General features: G+C 43.0%; 1 non-coding gene across 1 annotated transcript; it reads left to right on the top strand.

Moving 5' to 3' along the window:
* Window positions 1-12730: 12730 nt before the first annotated feature.
* On the top strand, window positions 12731-12833 carry LOC125364331. The gene has a single exon (XR_007213488.1). It is a non-coding gene; the product is annotated as a U6 spliceosomal RNA (small nuclear RNA).
* Window positions 12834-13133: the final 300 nt, after the last annotated feature.

Raw genomic sequence — 13133 nt, 5'->3', positions numbered from 1 at the left:
TATTCTAGGTCTTTTATTGCTCCATATGAATTTTTTGGTTTTTGTCTCTATCTCAGTAAAGAACGTTCAGAATTTTGATGGGGATTGCATTGAATTTGTATGTCGTTTTTGGTAGTATGGCCATTTTCACAATATTGATTCTACTTATCCATGAACATGGAAAATCTTTCCTGGTGTCCTCTTTGATTTCTTTCCTTAGATTTTTATAGTTTACACTAAATAGATCTTTTGCATCTTTAGTTAGGTTAATTCCAATTTTTTTAAGCTGTTGCATATGGGTTGTTTACGTGATTTCCCCTTCTGCTTGTACATTGTTGTCATACAGAAAGGCTACTGATTTTTGTGGGTTAATTCTATAGCCTGATACTTTGCTGAAGTGGTTGATTAGCTCTTGGAGTTTGAGAATGGAGTTTTTTGGGTCAGGTGTAAGATCATGTCATCTGCAAATAGGGATAGTTTAATTTCTTCTTTCTCTATGTGAATCCATTTAATGTCCTTTTCTTGCTTTATTGCTCTGGCTAAGAATTCCAGACCTATGTTGAAGAGGACTATATTAGAGAACTACATTGGAGATATATATATATATATATATATATATATATATATATATATATATATATACACACACACACACACATATATATGTATATGCATATGTGTGTGTGTGTGTGTGAGTGTATGTGTGTGTGTGTGAGAGAGAGAGAGAGAGCTATGTTGGAGAGAGTAGGCATCCTTGCCTTGTTTCTGACTTTAGGGGAAATGGTTTTTGTTATTCCCCATTTAGTATGATATTTGCAGTTGGTCTGCTATATATCCTTTATTGTTTTAGGTTATGTTCCTTCTCTTCCTAGCTTCTCCAAGCTTTTAACATGAATGCATGTTGAATTTTGTTGAAGGTTTTCCTTTTTGCATCTATTGAGATGATCGTGTGGTTCTTTTCCTTGGCAATGTGGTGAATTACCTGTATTGTTTTGCATATGTTAAACCAGACTTGCATCTGAAGCCTTCTTGGTCATAATGTATAATTTTTTATTTGTTTCTGGATTCTATTGGCCAATATTTTATTGAGGAGATTTGCATCTGTGTTCATCAGAGAGATTGGTCTATAATTCTTTTTGTTGTTGTTGTTGGATCCTTACCTGGTTTGGGGATGAGTATGATACTGGCTTCTTTGAATGAGTTTGGAATTGCTCCCTCTGTTTCTATTTCATGGAAAAGCTTGAGAAGTATTAGTATTAGTTCACCTTTAAAAATCTTACAGAATTCAGCAGTAAATCCATCTGAGCCTGGACTTTTTCTTGTTGGAATACTTCTGATTACTTTCTCTATTTTGTTGTATGTTATTGTTTTGTTTAGTTGGTTTATATTTCCTTGGTTCAGTTTAGGCAGTTTTAGTGTTTCTAGAAATTTGTCCATTACTGCTAAGTTTTCTTTCTTTAGTGAGTATAGGTTTCGAAAGTAGTTCTTTATAATCATTTGGATTTCTTAGCTGTTTATTGTAATATTTGCTGTGGCATCTCTGATCTTCTTGATTTGAATTGTCTCTCTTTTTTTTGTTAATCTCACAAATGGTCCGCCAATTTTATTAATTTTTTCAAAAACATCCGTTTGTTTCATTGATTTTATGTATAGTTTTAAATTTTTCTATCTTGTTGATTTCTTCCCTAATCATTGCTATCTCTCTTCATCTAGTAGCTTAAGATTTGATTTTTCCCTGTTTTTCCAGCAGTTTTAATTGCATCATGAGCTTATTCACTTGAGCTCTTTCTGTTTTCTTGATGTGTGCACTTTGGGTTGTGAAATTTCTGCTCTTCACTGCCTCAGCTACATCCTAGAGCTTCTGTTGTGATGTTTACATTTTCACTGAATTGTAAGAATTTTCTAAATTTCTTCTGTAACCCTAGTGTTACTCAGTAGCATGCTGTTCAGTCTCCACGTATCTTAGTAATTTCTATACTATGTTTTGCTGTTAAGAACTAGTTTGACTCCACTGTGGCTCCCCTAGAATGCAAAGGATTATGCTAATTCTCTTGTATTTGCCTAGGTTCTTTGTGTGTACCAAGATATGATCTATTTTGTAGAATGTTCCATGGGCTGCTGAGAAGAATGTGTGTTGGGTTGTTGTTGGGTGGAAAGCTCTGTAGATGTCTGTTAAATCCATTTGGATTATAGTGTTATTTAGTTCAGAGGTTCTTTGTTTATCTTTTGTTTGTTTGATCTGTCCTTTGCTAAGAGTGGGGTATTAAAAAAAAAACTCTCACTATTATTGTGTTTGGGTCTACCTTGTTCTGTAAGTTCCAGAATATTTGTTTAACGTATTTAGGTACATATATATTGACCACTGTGATTTCATCTTTATGGATCATTCCCTTTGTTAATATGTGGTGACCTTTTTTGTCTTTTTGTACTGATTTTAATGAGCATTCTATTTTGTCAGATGTTAATATGGCTACTCCTGCCTTCTTGCAGGGTACATTGGCATGGAAGATCTTTTTCCTTCCCTTCAGTCAGAGTTTGTTTTTATCTTTGACTGTGAGATGGGTCTCTTGGAGACAGCAAATGGATGGATCTTGTTTCTTAATTCAGTCTGCTGTTGTTTTTATTTTAATTGCTGAACCGAGTGTGTCTTTGCTTAAGATTATTTTTTTCTGATTTTTTTTTCCCACCAGTTCTGGGGCTTGGACTCAGGGCCTGAGCACTGTCCCTGGCTTCTTTTTGCTCAAGGCTAGCATTCTACCACTTGAGCCACAGCGACACTCCAGCTTTTTCTGTGTATGTGGTGCTGAGGAATCAAACCCAGGGCTTCATGTATACTAGGCAAGCACTCTACCACTAAGCCACATTACTAGCCCTTTCTACTTTAAAAAAAAATTTTTTTTGAGACAGTCTCACTTGGTAGCCGAGCAATCCACAAAGCATCTACCCACCTACGCCTCTGGGGAGCTGTGATAACAGGCCAGGGCACCAGGCTGGCTCTCATCCAACCTGAGGTAATATTTATGGCCAGATCATCATTTCCTATAGGGAGAGTCAGGTCTTCCAGCCCGGCTTATTCAAAAGATCCTTCCCCCATGAGACTGAACGGGCCCCTCAAGCCGTACTCAAGTTCTTTTAAGAATTCTTGCACTGGCTGCTTGTGGTTCACGCCAATAATTCTAGCTGTTAAATAGCTGGAAGTGGATCTGTGGCCCAAATAGAGAAGTACACTTGAGCACAAAACTCAGGGACAGTGCCCAGGCTCAGAGTTCAAGCCCCAGGGCAGGCACAGAGAAAACAACAACAACAAGAAGAAATTAGTTCCCTTTCTGTCTCTGACACCCACACCCATCCATGAAAACCCTGTTGAGTTTCCTGGGCGATGTAGGAAGAGAGGCTTCGGGCTGAGACCCGTGTACACACAGGACATGCACCTTGCAGGTGACACGGACGGCGTGTGCTCTAGGCATGGCAAGTAATTCCCCTTGTTCTAAGAGACGAGGCTGAAACACTAAAGTGGTGCCTAAGATTTGTACCACACTGCTTGTTTAATCCTGCCATTCTAATTTACATAGATCAAGGCAAGTGTTTATGATGGAGGACCCTCTATCCCTTCTTTCCTTCCTTCTGGCCCCCCCCCCCCCGACAATTTCCATCTGTTTATATGATCCCTGAGATTATCCCTTCATAGACTAAAAGTGTAGAAATGCCTGCCAGATCCAGAATGTTATATAATAAAAAAGTGGGGTGACATCAGTGCAAACATATATCACAGACACACACTTGCACCCTCTTCTCCCTTCCCCTCCCCCACTTCTCTTTTTTACTTGGCAGTGCTGCAGATGAAACCCAGGGGGTCCTAACACTGGGCAAGCTCTCTACCACCACAGCAATGCCACCCACCCTGGCACAGTTCAGAGACAGAGTCTCATTATGTGTGTGGAGCCCAAGGTGGCTTTGAACTTGCAATCCTCCTGCCTCAGACTCTCAAGTGCTGGTATTACAGATGTCTACCAACTTACCCAGCCCACAACACAATTATACTCTCTCTCTCTCTCTGCTTCCTTCCTTCCTTCCTTTCTCTTTCTTTTTTCTTCCTTTTTTTCTCTTTTGTACTGGGTGACTTTTTTTTAATATTGAAATTTTATTGACAAGGTGTTGTGCAAAGGGGGTACAGTTACATAATAAGGAAGTGATTACATTTCTTTTTTTTATTAATTTATTAATTGAACACAATTTTTTTGACAAGGTGTTGTGCAAAAAGGGTACAGTTACATAGTAGGGCAGTGTGTACATTTCTTGTGATATCTTACGCCCTGTTTTTCTATCCCTTCTCTAGGTCAGATAGACATATATACAATATACAATGTATCAAGAACATATACAGTAGGGCTGGGGATATACCCTAGTGGCAAGAGTGCCTGCTTCAGATACACGAGGCCCTAGGTTCGATTCCTCAGCACCACATATACAGAAAACGGCCAGAAGCGGCGCTGTGGCTCAAGTGGCAGAGTGCTAGCCTTGAGCGGGAAGAAGCCAGGGACAGTGCTCAGGCCCTGAGTCCAAGGCCCAGGACTGGCAAAAAAAAAAAAAAAAAAGAACATATACAGTAGCCACATGGCCACACCCAAGAAAGTTCGCCTAGGGCTTTAAATGTAATGTCGATATTAGACAATATGTCGACAGTAGTCTTATATGAACGTACATACATAGTTTTTGAGCTATTGTATTCCCCTGAGAGGTCAATTTTTGACCTTTATATGTTGAGTAATTGTTTGCTTTTAGTTACATACTGTTGGGTTGCTGCCCTAATCCTGTGGGGAATACTATTTGACAAGCAGTTTTTGGTTTCACAGACTTGGTCTCTACTGTCTCTCCGTCTCCCTTTCTTAACAGTCATATAGCAGGGAGATCATGCCCCTTTGTTTTCTGTGTTCTAGGCTTGTCTTGCTCAACATTATTTGTTCGAGTTCTGACCATTTCCCTGTGAATAACAATATTTCACCATTCCTAATCGCTATGTAGTATTCCATTGTGTATAAGTACCATATTTTTTTGATCCATTCGTCTGTGGAGGGGCATCTGGGTTGTTTCCATAGTTTGGCTATTATGAATTGTGCCACGATAAACATGGAAGTACAAATGTCTTTTTGATATCTTAGGTTTTGCTGTGTAGGATAGATGCCTAGGAGTGGTATGGCTGGGTCATAGGGTAGGTCTATACTGAGCTTTTTGAGAAACCTCCATACTGTTCTCCAAAGTGGTTGTACTAATTTGCACTCCCACCAACAATGGAGAAGGGTTCCTCTTTCCCCGCACCCCCTCCAGCGTTTGTTGTTGCCTGAGTTCAGAGTATAGGCCATTCTAACTGGGGTGAGGTGGTATCTCAGGGTTGTTTTTATTTGCATTTCCTTTACTACCAGGGATGTTGAACATTTCCTCATGTGTTTCTTTGCCATTTTTATATCTTCTCTTGTGAAGTCTCTCTTTAGCTCTTTTGCCCATTTTCTAATTGGTTTATTGGGCTTGGAGGGGCTTAGTTTTTTGAGTTCTCTGTTGATGACAGATATCAGGCCTTTGTCTGTTGCTGTGCAGGTAAATATCCTTTCCCATATCGTTGGCTGTCTTTCTATTTTGGTGGCTATGACCTTAGCTGTGCAGAAACTTTTTAATTTGTAGTGGTCCCATTTGCCGAGTCTTTCCCCTATTTGTTGTGCCCCTGGGACTCTATTCAGGAAGTTCCTTCCTGTGCCTATAAGTTCTAGTGTCTTTCCTACTCTGTCCTTCAGTAGTTTCAAGGATTCAGGTCTGATATTGAGGTCCTTGATCCATTTTGAGTTGATCTTGGTGCATGGTGATAGGCTTGGGTCTACTTTGAGTTTTCTGCATATGGCTGCCCAGTTCACCCAGCACCAGTAGTTGAAGAGGCTCTGTTTATTCCATTGTATGTCTTTAGCTCCTTTGTCGAATATCAGCTGACTGTAAGAGCGCGGTTTTATTTCTGGATCTTCAATTCTAATCCATTGGTCTTCCGATCTGTTTTTATACCAATACCATGCTGTTTTTGTTATGATGGCCCTGTAGTAGAGCTTGAAGTCTGGTATTGTGATACCTCCTGCACTGCTTTTGTTTGCCTAGAATTGCTTTGGCTATTCTAGGTCTTTTGCTGTTCCATATGAATTTATGGATTGGTTTCTCTATTTCAGTGAAGAATGTGGCTGGGATTTTGATAGGGATTGAATTGAATTTGTATAACAATTTGGGCAATATGGCCATTTTCACTATATTGATTCTGCCTACCCATGAGCATGGGAGGTCTTTCCATCTCCTTGTGTCTTCTTTGATTTCCCTTATTAGATTTTTATAGTTTTCATTAAATAGGTCTGTCACGTCCTTGGTTAAGTTGATCCCTAGGTACTTTATTCTTTTTTTGGCTACTGTAAATGGAATTGTTTCCATACTTTCCTTTTCGGTTGTCTATTGCTGGTGTACAGAAAAGCTGCTGAATTTTGTGGATTGATTTTGTATCCTGCTACTTTGCCAAATTGGTTTATTAGGTGTAGGAGTTTGGGTACTGAGTTTTTTGGGTCCTTCAGATATAAGATCATGTCGTCTGCGAATAGAGATAACTTGATTTCTTCCTTGCCGATGTGTATCCCTTTGATGTCCTCCTCTTCCCTTATTGCTATGGCTAGGGATTCCAGCACTATGTTGAAAAGAAGTGGGGAAAGTGGGCATCCTTGTCTTTTTCCTGAGTTTAGGGGGAATGATTTAAGTTTCTTTCCATTTAATATGATATTAGCAGTTGGTCTGTTGTATATGGCTTTTATTGTTTTGAGGAATGTTCCATCTATTCCTGTTCTCTCCAAAGCTTTTAATAGGTATGGATGTTGTATTTTGTCAAAGGCTTTTTGGGCATTGACTGAGATAACAATGTAATTCTTAATTTTAGATCTGTTTATGTGGTGGATTACATTGATTGATTTACGGATGTTGAACCATCCTTGTGACTGAGGGATGAAGCCTACTTGGTCATGATGTATGATTATCTTGATCAATTTCTGGATCCTGTTAGCTAATATTTTATTAAGGAGCTTTGCGTCTGTGTTCATTAGTGATATTGGTCTGTAGTTCTCTTTTTTTGTTGGGTCTTTGCCTGGTTTGGGAATGAGTATGATATTAGCTTCGTAGAATGAGTTTGGGATTTCTCCCTTTGTTTCTATTTCGCGGAAGAGTTAGAGGAGTATTGGTATTAGCTCCTCACTAAAGGTTTTGTAGAATTCATTGGTGAATCCATCTGGGCCTGGGCTTTTCTTAGTAGGTAGGTTCTTGATTATCTCCTGTATCTCACTGTAAGTTATTGGTTTATTTAGTTGATTTATTTTTTCTTGGTTCAGTTTGGGCAGTTTGTACTTCTCTAAGAATTGATCCATTTCTGTAAAATTATTGTTTTTTGCTGAGGTTTTGGAAATAGCTCCTTATGGTTGTTTGAATATCGTGTGTACTTGTAATTTTTCCGGTGGAGTCCTTAATTTTACGTATATGAGTCTCTTCTCTTCTTTTTTTTTTTGTTTTTGGCCAGTCCTGGGGCGTGGACTCAGGGCCTGAGCACTGTCCCTGGCTTCTTTTTGCTTAAGGCTAGCACTCTGCCACTTGAGCCACAGCGCCACTTCTGGCTGTTTTCTGTATACGTGGTGCTGGGGAATTGAACCCAGGGCCTCATGTATAGGAGGCAAGCACTCTTGCCTCTAGGCCATATCCCCAGCCCCCTCTTCTTTTTTTTGTAAGTCTTGCGAGGGGTCTGTCAATTTTATTTATTTTCTCAAAGAACCAGCTTTTAGTCTTATTTATTTGTTGAATGGTCTTTCTATTTTCAATCAGATTTATCTCTTCTTTAATCTTTGTGATCTCTCCCCTCCTAGTCATTTTAGATTCTGTCATTTCTTGTTTCTCCAGTTGTTTTAGTTTCATCGTGAGGTTAGTCACCTGCTCTGCTTCCATTCTTTTAATGTGAGTGCTGAGGGCAATGATCTTGCCCCTCAGTACTGCCTTAGCTGTGTTCCATAGGTTTCTTTGTGATGTGTTTTCATTGTCATTGTGGCTTATGAATTTGTTGATTTCATCTTTAATTTGGTCTGTGGCCCAAGTGTTGGATAGCAGTGTGTGGTTTAGCCTCCAAGAGTGTGAATAGCCTCTGTGGTATCCTTTGTTATTGAGGGTTACCTTTAATCCACTGTAATCAGATATAATACATGGGATGACGTCAATACTTTTGTATTTGCTGAGGTTCTTTGTGTGGGCTATGACGTGGTCTATTTTGGAGTATGATCCATGGGCTGCTGAGAAGAAGGTGTATTGGGTCTCTGTAGGGTGGAAGATTCTCTATAGGTCTGTCAGATCCATTTGGGATATGGTGTTACTTAGGTCCTCAGCTCCCTTGCTGATCCTCTGGGTGTTGGATCTGTCTCTTGGAGAGAGTGGGGTATTAAAGTCACCCACTATGATTGTGTTTGCATCTATCTTGTTCTGTAATTCTATGAGAATTTGCTTGACATATGTAGGGTCTCTTTTGTTCAGTGAGTATACATTTATCACTGTGATGTCTTGATCCTGGATTTTTCCCTGTATTAATATGTAGTGTCCTTCTTTGTCTTTTTGAGTTGATTCTAATGAAAAGTCCAGCTTGTCTGAGATCAGAATGGCTATACCTGCCATTTTGGTAGGTGCGTTTGCTTGGTAGATCTTGCTCCATCCTTTCATTCGGAGCCTGTTTTTGTCTCTTGCTCTAAGGTGGGTCTCTTGTAGGCAGCAGATGTCAACTTTTTGTTTGCAGATCCATCCTGCCAGTCTGCTCCTCTTTATCGGAGAGTTTAAACCATTTATATTTAAAGAGATCAAGGATAAGGGTGTTTTTTCTCCTTCCATTTTCTTGTTGCGCTGTTTTTTCCTCTTTTTTTTTTTCTTGTCTTTAGTGAGCTGTTCTTTCTGTTGGGCTTTGGCTATTGTAGTTTCTTTCTGTTTCTGTCTGTGTGTCTTGTACGATCTATGTTGGGTGGGGATCCCCTCTTAGACTTCGCTGTAGGGCTGTTTTTTTATTCACATACTCCTTTAGCTCCTCTTTGGTGTGGAAAGATCTGGCTTTCCCTTCGAATGTGAACTCCAATTTCGCTGGATATTTGATCCGAGGTTGCATATTGTTAGCCTGAAGTACTTGGATGGTGTTCTTCCACTCACTTTGTGCTTGGTAGGTTTGTGTGGAGAGGTCTGCTGTTATTCGAATCCTCTTTTTATTTATTTTTTTTTTTTGGCCAGTCCTGGGCCTTGGACTCAGGGCCTGAGCACTGTCCCTGGCTTCCTTTTGCTCAAGGCTAGCACTCTGCCACTTGAGCCACAGCGCCACTTCTGGCCGTTTTCTGTATATGTGGTGCTGGGGAATCGAACCCAGGGCCTCATGTATACGAGGTAAGCCCTCTTGCCACTAGGCCATATCCCTAGCCCCCGAATCCTTTTTCCATTGTAGAAAATTTCTTTCTTCACTTTGGCTGAATTCAGAATTTTCTCTTTAATCTTGAGATCTGAAGTCTTGAATATTATGTGCCTTCGGTGGCTTTTCTGGGGTCTGGCCTTCCAGGTGTCCTATAGACTTCGGTTACCTGGATGGGGTCCCTTGTGAGATTGGGGAAGTTTTCTGCAATAACTTTATTTAGAACATAATTAAGCCCTCTGCTCTGGTATTCGGCTCCTTCTTCTATTCCAGTTATGTGCAGATTATATCTCTTGTCTTTGTCCATTAGTTCCTGGATTAGTCTGCCCTGAAGCTTCACCGTTTCTTGGAGTGTGGTCATTTTCTGATTGTTGTCGGCTGCTTCATCATCCAGGCGAGAGATTCTGGATTCCATATGGTCAATTCTTTGTCCTGTGGATTCAGTTGTGGAGTTTATGGATGTCAGAGAGCTATTTATGGTTGGCAGATCAGCTCTGATCGTGGAAATTTCTTCCTTTAAAGAGTTGTATTTTAAATCTATTTTTTCGGGGCTGGGGATATAGCCTAGTGGCAAGAGCGCCTGCCTCGGATACACGAGGCCCTAGGTTCGATTCCCCAGCACCACATATACAGAAAACGGCCAGAAGCGGCGCTGTGGCTCAAGAGGCAGAGTGCTAGCCTTGAGCGGGAAGAAGCCAGGGACAGTGCTCAGGCCCTGAGTCCAAGGCCCAGGACTGGCCAAAAAAAAATAAATAAATAAATAAATAAATCTATTTTTTCATGCATTTCAATTCTCAGGATGTTAAGATCTTCTTTAAAGGAGGCTTGTATCCATTTTTGCTTCCATTTCTTTCTTGGCTTCCTGGGTGTCCTTCAAAATTTCCGCTCTAAACTCCTGGAATTGTTTTCTGATTTCATTTCTGATGCTTTCCATCATTCTTGTTAACATGGCCTCATTTGCTTTTTTATTCGCCATTTCCTCTTCAGTCGTGCTGCTTTTTGGAGCTGGCGAGTTGGCTTGCTCTTTGATGAACTGTGTTATGTTTCTTTGTGATTTGCTCATCTGGAGATCTGTGGATGGCTTCTCAGGTTTGGTTTATAGCTTTGCCCTCCCTCCTGTGTAGGCGGGTCTACCAGAGCATGTGCTGCCGCTGTGGCCCCACCCACCTGTGCAGGGTACGCCTACCAGAGTGGGCCCTGTCGCCGGGGCCCCGCCCACCTGTGTGCTGTGGGCCCACTACAACTTTAGCAGGGTACGCCTCCCAGAGCGAGCCCTGGGTTGTTGGGTTGTGTTTGCGCCCTCTCGCAAGTCCGTTGTGGGGGACAGTATGTGTGGGGCCCAGTGGGATCAACTGTCCGGGTGTGGGTTAGCGCCCTCACATTGCGCCTCTGCTGTGAGGGGGGCATGTGATCAGGCCCAGGTGTCCCTGCTGTGCTGGCATTGCCCACCAGCACCTGTGATTTTAGTTGTAAGAGTTCGTGAGGTCCAGGCGCCTCGGGTGGGGCTTGCACTGCCGGCTGTCCCCCGGCCCCTGTTGGGAAGGGGGCAGGGCTGATTCGGCCAGTTCAGAATCCTGTGCAGCCTTGGGGCTGCTCCATTCTTCCCCTGCTAAACTGACTTCCCAGTGCCTGATGGGAGCTTCCCGCCTGATTTAGGGGTTCTTTGTTCCCTCAGGGTGGGGAGGGGGAGGGAGGGAGATCTAGCTTCTTTGTAGGATTTGGGTCTCTGATAGCTGGTCTCCCGTTGGGGGAGGGGGTAATGGGGGACTCACTGGTCCTGGATTGTGTGTGTGTCCCGTGCCGCCGTTGGTCCTTCAGGGGGTGGCAAAGTGTCGTGGTGGCGTCCCCGGCTCCCTCTTTCTGCCGCGCTCGGTTCCCCAGCCGCCATCCGTCTGATCCCGGTGTGGACCCGAACTTCTCGTCGCTGCCGTCACCATATGTCTTGGTCCGCACTCTCCCTGGTGTCCGTGGGGTCCTGCTGTCTGGACTCTGCACTCCCGGCAGCCTGTCTGCCGATCGCCGGGTTCCCCTTTCCCAGCCTGGCCCTGTTCGGGCCAGGGTCGGCTGGTGGGGGGAGGGTGCCCCGGAGATTCTCCGGCTCCGTGTAGGTTTTCGGTTCTTCTTTTTTTGCTCCTTTTTATTTTCCTGTGTTTCTCCACTGCTTCTGGCTGCTGGTTTTGCTGGGTTCTTGATGGGGTGTTGGGTGTTGGAGTTCCCAGCTCGCTATTCAGTTGGAGCGAGTCGGGGTGCCTCCCTACTCTGACGGCGCCATCTTTCCTCCTCCTACATGTCTTGTGATATCTGTTATACCCTCATTTTTCTTTCCCTTCCCTAGTTCAGGTAGGCATATATACAATACCCAGTGTACCAAAATCATATACAGTAACCACATAGGGTACGCCAAAGGAAATTCACCTAGAACATTAAACATAACAACAATAGAATCCTCCTGTGTCCTTCTCTTGGAGTTGTTTTTGCTTATCCTCGTCTTATATCATCCTATTGTACTGGGTGATTTTGAGCTCAGAGCTTCCCACTTGCTAGGCCGGCACTGTACTGACGCGACTGCTTGAGCTACTGCTTGAGCCACACTCCCGCAGACCTTGATGCTCTGGGTTTGCCTCTTGCCCAGCTGATCTGAGTAGTAATCCTCCTGTGGACACTTCCACCAGGGGATGGGATGACAGAGGTGTGTCACCACACACAGTTTATTCTGTTGAGATCGGGGTTGGAGTGGTGTCCCATGAGCTTTTTCCCAAGGCTGGCCTCAAACCACGATCCTTCTGTGCTCAACCTCCCAAGCAGCTAGGATTACAGGCATGAGCCACCTTGCTTGCTCCTATTTTCTTTTTAAATGAAAGCTCCCTTTTACTGAATTTCACCCATGGAGTCCAGATACACCCAGTGGTAAGTATGCTCACTAAGTTATAAATGTAAGATTGAACACACACTGCATTTATTGCTGTTGCAACAGCCCCACCTTCCTCATCCATACAAGTCCTCCTTGTTCTTGTTCTGACCTCTGTCAGAGCTGGCCCTATCACCACCAAGAAGAAAGGGTAGCCTGAACACACACCCTCAGACAGGGCTGCCCATGGCTGTCCAGGGGAGGGGCTCCTTTCAGGGAGGGCCTGTGGGGGAGGGGAGAACCCTGAGTCCTGAGAAGTTCTGGAACAATAAAGAGCCCAGGCATTGGCTGCACCTGCTACCAGCCAAGCCCCCCGCTCCCCCCCGCCATCCAGCCCAGCAGGGTCAAAGAAGAGACGGCCTGTGTTCGCTTCAGCAGCCCATATACTAAAACCAGAATGATACAGAGATGATTCACATGGCCCCCGTGCAAGGAGACACAAATCGTGACGCGTTCCCTATCTTTTTATCTGAATTAGGGAAGGGAAAGGGAACAAGCAAATGATGAAAGGACAAAGGGCCAACTGGTAATACTCACAGGACAGTATGTTGGAAATGAACTTTACAACTTGGGGAGAGGCTTGGAGGGGGGAGGGAAAGTGGAAGAAAAATGAGGGAGGGAGTAACTGTGTTTGACATACCTTACGTGTGTAACTGTAACCCATCTGTACATCACCTTGACAATCAAATTTTTTTTAGAAAAAGAGAGAGAGAGAGACATCCCTCCAGAGCAAAAGGGCAGAGGCCTTGGCCAAGGCAGAAGCCA

Source organism: Perognathus longimembris, chromosome 15, assembly GCF_023159225.1.
Source record: "Perognathus longimembris pacificus isolate PPM17 chromosome 15, ASM2315922v1, whole genome shotgun sequence".
NCBI lineage: Eukaryota > Metazoa > Chordata > Mammalia > Rodentia > Heteromyidae > Perognathus > Perognathus longimembris.
Note: the sequence above shows the minus strand (reverse complement) of the source record. Positions and strands in the feature narration are given on the sequence as shown.